Source organism: Octopus sinensis, unplaced genomic scaffold (genome assembly GCF_006345805.1).
Source record: "Octopus sinensis unplaced genomic scaffold, ASM634580v1 Contig16960, whole genome shotgun sequence".
NCBI lineage: Eukaryota > Metazoa > Mollusca > Cephalopoda > Octopoda > Octopodidae > Octopus > Octopus sinensis.
In genome coordinates this window covers 1-11,929 of record NW_021834704.1, presented here as the reverse complement: position 1 = coordinate 11,929, position 11,929 = coordinate 1, and positions in this window count along the sequence as shown.

Here is an 11,929-nt window from a genome sequence, read left to right as displayed (position 1 = left end):
TTCATTAAGTCTTGCATTCTTTGTGTAAATTTCAAGTCATTGCCTCTTACATCAACATAGATTTGAAGAACTTTATGAAAAATAAACAAACGGAAAATATCAGACGCTCTTAATATGAAACACATTGGATCATAGAACTAAGACGACCTGCTGTTAGAGTTTCTGGCAAAGAAAGTGATGAAGAGGTGCAAAAACAGCAGCAATGAAGGAAAAACTAACAACCAAAATGGATAGATGAATGTTGAGGTGGTTTGGCCACATGGAGAGGATGGATGAGGAGTGGATGGTAAGGAGGCTGATGAAGGCAGAAGTGGTAGGGAGCAGAACCAGAGGCAGACCTCGGTTTGTGTGGATGGATGGATGGAGGAAAGCTTTGGTGGACAGAGGTGTTGGAGTGAGGGAGGCAAGAGAGTTTATAAATGATGAGAAAGCTTGGAGAGTGTTTGTGGATGGATGAGTGAGTTTGATGTTGCTCAAAGGGGTACGGAACCAGAATGATGCTGCAGGAATAAACCAGCATATGCTGTCAGGCCCCGCTGCTGATATTGGGGGTTGCATTCCATGCCTTGACCTGAGCATAGGACAGGGCTCTCCTCTTTGAGCTGGGAAATGTATGGAATTCCTGGTATGTGTCTTGTTGTGGCTACCCACTCCCAAAAAGAAAATGAGGAATAAGCCTGGCTGTATATATATATATATATATATCACGTGATCACGTGATCACGTGACCAACCTGACCATCAGATGTTGTTACACATCGCTGGTCACAATGCGTTCGCATTGTTTTAGCCTTCGAATGATGCCACCCCGCTGGCTAAGCGAGCAGGCCAACAGAAGAAAGAGTGGTGAAAGAGTACAGCAGGGATCACCACCCCCTGCCGGAGCGTCGTAGAGCTTTTAGGTGTTTTTGCTCAATAAACACTCACAACGCCCAGTCTGGGAATCGAAACCGCGATCCTATGACCGCGAGTCCGTTGCCCTAACCACAGGGCCATTGCGCCCCCCCCCATATATATATATGTATATATATATAATATATATATATATATATATATATATATATATATATATATATATATATATTTTATATATATATAATATATATATATATATTATGTATATATATGTATATATGTTTTATTTTGTATTATTTTTTATAGAAAAAATTATATATAGAAAGAGAGAGGGGGGAGAGAAAGCAGGAGAAACAGATTCTTAAACAAGAGACTTGGTGTGATTGTTTGCAAGACAGTGAACCCTGCTAAAAGCATTCAAGGTGCAAGATGGTGGCATTATGTTAGGCAATAGATTAAGTCTATCCCCCAAGTTAGACCATGGTAGGATTTGAACTCAGAAAGAAATGAGCGGGAAAAAATATTGCAAGACATTCAGTTCAACATACAATTCTACAAATCTACCACCCAAGATTCATAAGTTTTTTATTGACTGTCAAGGACAAAAGCCGCTGCTGGGCTGAGTGGGATTTGAACTCAGAGCTCAGTGAGTCAAAATAGATACTGCAAGATATTCTATCTACTACCCTAATGACTCACCCAATTCATCACCACCACCACTACTACAACTGTTGTTGTTGTTGTTATTCCAATGCTAATTAGCATTTTCAGGTTTGGTGACATGTCTCCTCAAATCACAAGAATCTTTCTTAAGTCTCTTGTAGAGTACAGAATTGTACTTATCTGCAGTCAACAATGTGAGTTTCAATTCCAATATCTTTTACTCTCTTCCAAATTTTTGCAACAAAGCATTTTGAAAAAGTTATCCAAAGGTCAAGGGTAGCTGGGATAGCGTTGGATCAAGTCAAATCCCAGAGAAACATGAACAGTTCCTTTGACTGGCATCCACACATTTTCTGTGGACCAAATTTCATCCCAAAGGCTTTGATTGACTCATGGCTATAACAGGAGTCACTTACTTATAGAGCTGCACTGAGGGGTCAAACCCCAAATCATGTAGAAACATGGCCATCACTGTGAAACATCAAAGGAACTAACTAGAAAACATTTTGCGGTAAAGAAGGAACAATACTAGTGATTCTTCTGGGCATGTTTCTGTGATGCTAAACCTCAGTACAGACTCCACAGCACTTGCCAAAGTAGTGATCAAAGAACCATTAAATAAATGTGCAAGAAGGTATTTATTTGGGAACAAAAAACAAAAGTAGGAGAGTCTTGAGAAAAAACTGCTGTCAGATGATCTCTGTAGGTAAACGACCCCCCACCCTGAAAATAACCATTAAATATTGGACACTTTAAAACAGGCAATTTTATTTCAAAGAACCAAAGACAGGCATGGCTGTGTGGTTATGGAGTTCACTTTGTTACCATATGGTTGCAAGTGCTATCCCTGTGACTGGCACATTAAGGAAATGACTTCTGCTATGGCCTTGGGTTGAAAAATGCTCTATGAGTAGAATTGGAGGGCATAAATTGCATAGAGATGTCAACACCATTGTTGCTTGCATGTGTCAGACTATGTTGGCACAGAGTTTCTAGATGTCCTTCCAGGTGAGTTAATAATCTCCCAGCCCAGACATGCTTTTGTGGTAGATTGCAAACAAAAACACTCTCAAGAAGCCATTGTTTACAAACCAGAGAAAGTAAGAGAAATACAAAATCACACACACACACCTATATATATGATGGGCTTTCCATGCAATTTCCATGTAGTAATTTCACTCACAAGGAATTGGTTGGCCCAGGATTATAGTGGATGACACTCACGGTGGTAGGCAGTGGAACTGAACCTAAACTATGTGATTGCAAAGTGAGCTTCCTAAACACACAGCCATGCCTTTTGTGTGTATGAGAGAGAGAGAGCGAGAGTGAGAGAGAGAGGGTGAGAGAGAGAGAGAGAGAGAGTTCATATTATCCTCGTCTTCATAGCTGTTTGCCAATGGTGTTGGACAATATAATTTACTTAACAGTCCACTGTGAAAGCAGGTCAAAGCTTCTGAACATGTTGTGTGTTCTTTGCAAACAAAAGGCTCATTCATGCAGTGTCATTTGTTTCTAGTTCTTCATGTAAAAATGTTTGGGAAATTATTACTTTGCTTCGAATTTAGAGAGAGCTGGGACCAAAAGGGTATCTGGCCATAGAAAACACTGCCCCAGTGTACTCTTGTATGACCTATGCAAGCATAGAAAAGTAGATGTTAAATTGCTGCTACTACTGCTGCTACTGCTGCTGATGATGATGGTGAGGAGGAGGAGGAGAATGAAGAGGGAGAGGAGGAGGATGGCATAACTTAATGGCTAAAACTTTTGACTTACTTCTATAAGACACTCTGTTGGAACCCGTTTGTCTTAGTCCTATGAAATTCATTTTTTAAACTCTTTCACCACAGGCCCAGTTGTTACTGCTTTCCTTTGTTTCTATGTCCCCTATTCCATGCTGGCATAGCTTTGACGAAGACTCATTTGAAGACTTACTGCAGGATGTTCTTCCTGCCATCCACAATTCTTAAATTTGAGGTTTTTATTCCTCTTGTTCTTACAAATAGGTATCAAGCATCAGAAATGGAAATATGGCATTACCATTTTTCTCAGGCTGTATAGCATGAAGCTACATCCCTTCCTCAAATACGCATACAAACATATATGAATGGTTTCTTTCAGTTTCCAATTGTTAAATCCACTCACAAGGTTTGTAGTGGAACTGAACTCAAAACCACATGATTGGGAACCAAACTTTTAACCACACAGCTATGCCTGTGACACAACTGATAATGGATATCTAGAGAAGTTCCTTTCATATGAATGAAGTAATTCAATTAATTTTTCTCCAGGAAAAAATAATAAATACTGCTATATAATTATCCCATTATATATATTATAAGAAAGGAATAAACAAGTAAACAACACCACTATTAAATTTATAAATAATTATTACAGAGAATATACCAACAAACAAACAAACAAAAAATAAACGAAGCTGATTCAATATTATCATTTCCTTTTGTACTAATTCACATCTAATATGGTAAACAAATGTTGACAGAATTTTACTATCTTTAAATCCATTAGCAGCAGAGTGAAAAGAAGCAAAGAAATCGATATTCTATAACTTTTTCCAATTTCCTTCTGAGAATTTAAGGACAAAATTCCTATTCTGCATTATCGAAATCCAGAGGAATATTTCAGCGTAAACTCTGCCAAATTTTTCAATATTTTTGAAGAATATCATCCACGACTTTGAATTAAAATGAAATGAATTGGAAAAAAAGCAAATAAATATTTTCTTACTAAATGCATGAAATATTAGATGGAGTGGAACAAATAATTACTTGGTAGACTGCAAGAAATATTTCTATTAGAAACTTAAAAGAACAAAAATTGATACTAAACAATATTCAAGCATTCAATATGGTTGCCAGCAAGTGCATTTGAATAGGAAACGAATCCAGCAGAGTGGAAAGTGCATGCTTCATTTGAGATGTAATTGAGTGACCAATACGCTCTCCAATGAGCTGGCTGCACTAACCTCATCAATCATAGAAAAATGTGTGAGTATGAAAATAGATCATCAATTTAAGTAAAACTCTTTGGTGATAAGAAGAAGATGGCAAAGAATCTTACAGTTGATTTGAGCAGTTAGGTCATGGAAGTTGATCTTTCAGACAAGTTAAGGCAACGATACACAGATGGTAACATTAGAGTATCATGAGTTACTGAACATTCTTTTCAATATCTTGGTCACCATCCAAGAATACTGATCATAGAAAGAGCTTTCTTTATTTTAGCATCTCAACAATGAGATGGAGATAAAAAATATCTAAGACAAATGGTATTATTATTTAAAAACACTTTACAAAACAACAAGAAATATTTAAGGAAATAATGGAAATGAAATTTGATGTCATGTTACATCGTTGGTATTAATGTCTAATAACTGAAATATATTTTGACACACACTATAACTAGTACAAGGTAACAGCAACAACAACAATAATTATTATTTCTGATTTAGGTGGTAGGCCAGCTAATTTGAGGGAAGAATGGTGGTTGGTTTGCATCGACCCAGTGCTAGTATTTTATTTTATTGACCGTGATGGAATGTAAAAGCCTGAAAAATAGCACAAAATAGTTTTCAATGGTCAATCTTCAAGCTTACTGCCCTAACAACAACAACAGCAATAAAAAAAGATGATATTCATAAGGTAAAGGTATTCAGTACAGACAAATGAAGGGGAAGATGGAAAGGAGAAATGCAAAGAACTGCATAGAAGCTACCTGTTGATAGAATATTGCTTTCAATGCCATCAACTGGAACCTTGCTGGGCTGCAAAGAATGGACGTAAACTAAAAATAAAAAGCATTATCCAAAGTGATATAAATACCTCTAGCTATCAGGGAAATGAGGCAGAAGAGGATGAGCCACTAGAAGTCTCATATAAAGCAGAAATGTTCTGCAAAAATACTAAGTAAGACCAGTGATTGGATGATGAATATTGGTGAAAGGCAAGGACCCTAGAAAAGAGAAGAGTTCCATTCTATAAACAAAAAAGCTGAGAAAAATATGGGGAGCAGATATACACTTACAGATATAGAAGATACTAATGATAATCTAATTCCAACAAGGCAGCCAAAGTGTATGGGATGAAAGCAAAAACTCTTCTCCATGGAGCTGATGTAGACCAACCAAAAACCCATCAGTGGCTGCAGAGTTCAGAGATGAAGGCAGAAACAGAGGATTCATTCTTGCTGTACAGAACCAGAGTGAAATACACACAGAAGCTAACATCTTCAAAAATGGAGCAAACCCCAAGTGCAGAGTTTCTGATGCTCATGATGAAACAATTGATCATATGCTATCTGGATGCTTAACCCTCACTTCAACTGAAAATAAACCGAGACATGACAGAGTTGGCCAATACATTCACTGGACTTTCTGCAAAAGCCTGTGCTGAATATGTCAGAAGCTGATATGAAAACTAGCCAAAACCAGGAGTTGAAAGTAACAGCATTACCATTCTTTGAGACTTTACAGCATATACAAGGTAGTATCAAAGAAGTTCTCAGACTAGTTATGTTTAATAAAAAATGATTTATCTACCAAATATTTAACATCATCTCCTTTGAAATAGTCACGTAATGCAGAATACCAGGTCCCCAGCTTTGGTGCCATGTTGGAATCTGGTCTCGAAGTCATTTGGTATAAGTGAGCCAAGGACCCATAAGTGAGTCAAGGACCAAAAGTGAGTCCAAGACCAAAGTGAGCCAAGGATCATAAGTGAGTCAAGGACCATAAGTGAGCCAAGGATCATAAGTGAGTCAAGGACCAAAAGTGAGCCAAGGACCATAAGTGAGTCAAGGACCATAAGTGAGTCAAGGACCATAAGTGAGTCAAGGACCATAAGTGAGCCAAGGACCATAAGTGAGTCAAGGACCATAAGTGAGTCAAGGACCATAAGTGAGTCAAGGACCATAAGTGAGCCAAGGATCATAAGTGAGCCAAAGACCATAAGTGAGTCAAGGACCATAAGTGAGCCAAGGACCAAAAGTGAGCCAAAGACCATAAGTGAGTGAAGGACCAAAAGTGAGCCAAGGACCATAAGTGAGTCAAGGACCTTCATCTTAATAGCAGTGTTAAAACAGCAATCTTTGAGCTGTATTTTCCTCTAGGGAAAGAAAGAGATGGAAGTCCACTTGTGCTAAATGTTGCAAATAGGGTGAGTGTGTAAGTGATAGCATGTTGCTTTTGGTGAGAAGCTCATGCGTGAAGCGAGCTCAGTGACAGGGTGCATTGTTGTCATGAAGAATCCGGACATTAGGATTGCCTGCTCGGACACACATGACTGACCATCAACATCACAATGTCATGATTGTACTCCAACGATCCTCAGGCACAAGATGATGAACTTTCTCCACATTTCAGGGGGTGACACCATGGCAGTCTTCTAGAAGATAAATTATCGCCTTCTAGGAAGTTTTTCTGCTTTTGAAGTGCTCATACCATGTGTATGACCCATTTGCTTCATCACCGTAAGCATGCTCAATGTCTCTGCAGCAGACTTCCCAAATTTCCTGTTGGCTCTTTGTCCCTGTCCATGACAAAATCGCTGACCATAGCATAGACATGATCAAAGCAACGCAAATTTGACAACATGTGAAGTAGACACAGTGATGTCACTCGGCACACTGCCTCATGGAAGTCACTGAAACCATGTAGCTTTGGAGTGAATTTGTTCACCATACAGACTTGCCTGTGTCTGCATACATGCATGAATGGATGCATAAATTCATACATACACACATATATATATATGTGTGTGTGTGTGTGTGTGTGTGTGTGTGTGTGTGTGTGTGTGTGTGTGTGTATGGGTATGTATGTATTTGAATTTAATGTAATATCTGTGACAAATATTTTTTATTTGGTGTCATTTAAAGAAATATTTTGCAATTCACAATCTGATTTACAGTATCAATGTTATTTATTTCCCTTTGTTGTATAGAGTGAGGAGTTTCCAGTAATAATTTGCCATCATCATGTCTGCGAAAAGAATAAAGAAAGAAACTGAATCAATATTACCAGAATATCTCAGAATATGGTTAGAAACGAAAATTATATTTCAGTACAGAACAAAATATTGCATACAATAGATTGCTTGTGTGTTTGTGTGTGTGTGTGTGTGTGTGTGGTGTTGTGTGTGTGTTGTGTGTGGGGGGTGGTGTGTGCATGCAGGTAGATAGATAGAGATAGATAGATAGATAGATTAGATAGATAGATAGATAGATAGATGGATAGATAGATAGATATTGGTTTAGTGTTGACTGGCAGAAAACGAGTCTTCAACGCCATAGTAGAGATACTAAATAATCTTACTGCTCAGATTCTCCTCTGTAGGTGACTCAATGTCACAGTTGCCTAAAGATGAAGGTTAAAGTAGTGAGGAAAGGCAAACATTAGATGAGGCGTGACACTACCATCAAGGAGCTTGATTCACAAGAAAGCTATAAATAGCTGGGGATAAACGAAGGAGATGTATACAACATGCTACTATGAGGGAAAAATAAGAAAGGAAATACAGGAGAATAAGACTCATACTAAAAACTGAACTCAACTCCAAAAATTGCAATGAAGCCATTAACACCCTGGCACTTCCAGTAGTCAAATATAGACTTAGCATCATTAACTGGAATTTTACAGAACTCCAATGTATGAACAGGAAGACAAGAAAACTATTAACATCTAAGGACATGGCACCACCCAAAAGCAGATGCTGATCATCTGTACCTACCTAGACTAAAGGAAAGCAAAGAATTTGCTATTGATCTCGTGCAGGATACCCAAACTGAACAACCCGAGGGAAGTACGGCAACTATTGTTGCAAAGAAGGTGAAAATAATGGCAACGAAAAAAGCGCACGAGCAATTGGCTGATAGGCGGGAGGAGAAACCTCTGCACGGCAAATATGTGGCCCGCAGCAAACAAGCTGATGTTGACCAGAAGCAAACTCATCAGTGGCTACGGAGCTCAGGGCTAAAAGCAGAGAGCAAAGGTTTCATCCTGGCTGCTCAAGATCAAAGCCTATTAACCCGGAACTGCCAGGCCAATGTGATGAAAAATGGAGCAGACCCAAAATGCTGATTCTGCAACGACATGATTGAAACAGTGGACCACCTAATCTCTGGACGTAAAGTCTTAGCACCAGTGGAGTATAAATTAAGACATGACAGAGTTGGCCAATATCTACACTGGCTAATAAGTCGGCATTACAATATCAAAACTGCCACCCTGAAGCTGTAACTGAAGGAGAAAATGTAACGATTCTGTGGGACTTTCCAGTACATACAGACCGAACCATCAAAGCCAATAAACCAGATATTGTTGTAAAAGACCAAAACAATAAAGTTTGCTTATTGATCGACATGAGCATCCCTGTGATCATAATATCTCGGCGAAAGAGTTTGACAAGCTCAGAAAATATAAGACCTGCTCACTGAAATTGAGAAAATGTGGCATCTCAAGGCGGTTACAATACCAGTGATCGTAGGAGCACTAGGAATGTCAGAAGGGAACCGAAAATTATATGAGAATGATCCCTGGCTTACCATCCCTGCAAGAAGTGCAAAGATTGTCTTAACTGGTACATCACACGTATTGGAAGAGCATTGTCGATGTGAGAACTATTACTACCCATGTATTTTAATTTAACTTAAACAAAATGAACGAACTATTGAGTTTGGTTTAATGGCCTACCAATGTATACTATGAGTTTCTTTGCCCTAGGAGTCGGGAAGACACTCGGCAAGAAATAGAAGCAAATTTGAAAGAAGAAAAAAAAAACATAATAATAATAATGAATAATGATAATAATAATAATAATAATAATAATGATAATAATAATAATAATATAGTAATAATAATAATAATAATAAAATAATGATATAATAATAATAATAGTAATAATATAATAATAATAATAATAGTGTAATATAATAATATAACAATAAAAATAATAATAATAATAATAATAATAATAGTAACAAAATAATAATAATAATAATAATAATAATAGTAATAACAATAATAATAATAATAATAATAGTAATAATAATAATAATAATAATAATAATAGTAATAATAATAATACAAAAAAATAATAATATAATAATAATAATAATAATAATAATAATAATAATAATAAATAATAATAATAATAATAATAATATAAGTTTCTTTATTGGCCACACAGGGCTGCACACAGATGGGACAAGTTACAAGGTAGAGCTTTTCTTTTGGGGGAGAAAAAAAAAGTGGCGTAGGTTTTCGATCAAAGGGATCGTAAAAGGGAAAAAAGAACAATAAAAAGGAAAAGAAAGGAAGAAGAAAGAAAAAGGAAAAGAAAAAAAAGGAAAAGAGGAAAAAAAGAAAAGAAAAATGAAAAAAGAAGAAAAAAGTGGAAAAAAGGGGCAGAGGAGAAAAAAGCGATCAATAGGGATCGTGTATCACAGTGTTATGATATATGGTGTAAAAGGGAACACAAGTAAGGTTTATCCGTGGGAAGAAAAGCCTACGAAAAAGACCACGGTAACCTTGGTCAATATTGTTATATGTTACCGCATTTGTTTGCAAGTGGGTAACCCTCTGTTTTCAATTTCTGGGTTCACAGGATTATGCTCAAGGTGGCTTCGTCATTCATACGTGCCACCCTTGCTACATTCACCCATCTTTTTTTAAAACGTTCGCTAGACAAAACTTGCCTCTCTACTCTCACTTCCTTTTCAAGTGGTACTTGAAGAAGTTGATGAGAGATTGACCAGAGAGGAAAGTGTTTCTCTCCAATCCTTTCAGACGCGTCCACCAGATACATTCTTTCGCCATAGTCACAAGGATGATGAAAATAGCTCTTCCTTCCCGTTTGAAGGAAGGAGGCGTGACAATATTGACAATAGACTCAGCTGATAACCAACTCGTCCCACACGTAACAGCAGTTGTTCGACATAAGCCCACAGGTCGGAAATTGTTGGACACTGCACGAGTGCGTGCAGAACGGTTTCGTCGCTCTGCCCGCATCTCGGGCAGGTCGGCCCCGTTTTTCTCGAGCCGTGTCTGTAGAGCTTATCCCGAACGGGTAGCGCTTCTCGGTAGTAGCACTGCCAGGCCCAGGGATCTCTGGAAGTTGTCCATGGGCCCTGGCCCGAAGTAGTCCCGAACAGGCGGGTCAGGTATTCCTCGTCGACGTCCAGGTTCGCCCCGAGCGCATTGTCGTACCTCCCCTCCACTAATCCCCTATAGAATGCTTTGGTTGTGATGGAGTCACTCAAGGTTGACCCAGGACGGCAGAGTTGCTTGAGAGCAACGCGACACTCGCGGGTGCCATTCGCCCTTCCTCGGCCTCTTTTTGATCTACGATTGCATTTCGGTCATGGAGACGAGCTGCGGGAACGCGTGCCTCACAAACGGTGACCACACCTGGTTCACCGTCGTCTACGAAGAGCCTGACATGTCGCAGTCTCAGCGCATGTCTGCGCATCATCAACCACGGCATGCCCAGCCCTACTTTTAACGGGAGTTGGCAGCAAATGAATCGTCTGACCATCGGGACGCATTCTTTCCCTAAGAAGCGAAAGAGAATACGTTCTAGTTTGGTGATGGTAGGGTCGGAACAAGGCACGACGGTCAGGCGGTAGTAGATGATGGACGCGATGTACGTGTTCGCCACCTCCGCCCGACCTTTTAGGGACAGTTTCCTCTCGGCCCATTGCTGGGCGAGAGTGACCACCCTACTCGTTATCTCGTTCCAGTTCTTCTCCATTTGGAGGTCCGGACTGAACCAGACCCTGAGCAACTCGACCGGACCGTCGGTCCAGCGTCCCACAACGGAGGCGCTGGTGGACGGCATGGGTTTGCTTCTCCAGGTGCCTAGTCGCAAGCCCACTGACTTTTCCCGGTTGATTTTTGCTCCTGTCACTGCTTCGTAGTTTTTCAGTGTCTCGCCGACCTGCTCGATGTGCTCGTGGCTAGACACTATGACGGTGACGTCGTCCGCGTATGCAGACACGCTCGTCCCGCATCCCAGTTCTCACGGGATGCCCCTCAGAGTTGCCAGCTTCCGCAATAGTGGCTCGAGAGTCAATACGTATAGAAGCGACGAGAGGGGGCATCCCTGAGAACCGAACGTGCGATGTCGAAAGGTCTCGATAGATGTCCATTTACGCGAACTACCGAACGGATGCCTCTGTACAAAGTGGCTATCCAGCCGCGGAAGACGGGACCGAAGCCAGCCCGCTCTGAGGACTGCCTCCAAGTATCGATGGTCTACCCTATCGAAAGCTTTCGATTGATCAGCGCCCCACCCATGCCAGGTTCGTTAACTACCCTGTCTATGATGTAGCGCATCAGGTGGAGGTTGTCATGGATGATCCGGTCCGGCACGGTGCACGTTTGCGCCTTGTCAACCAGTTTT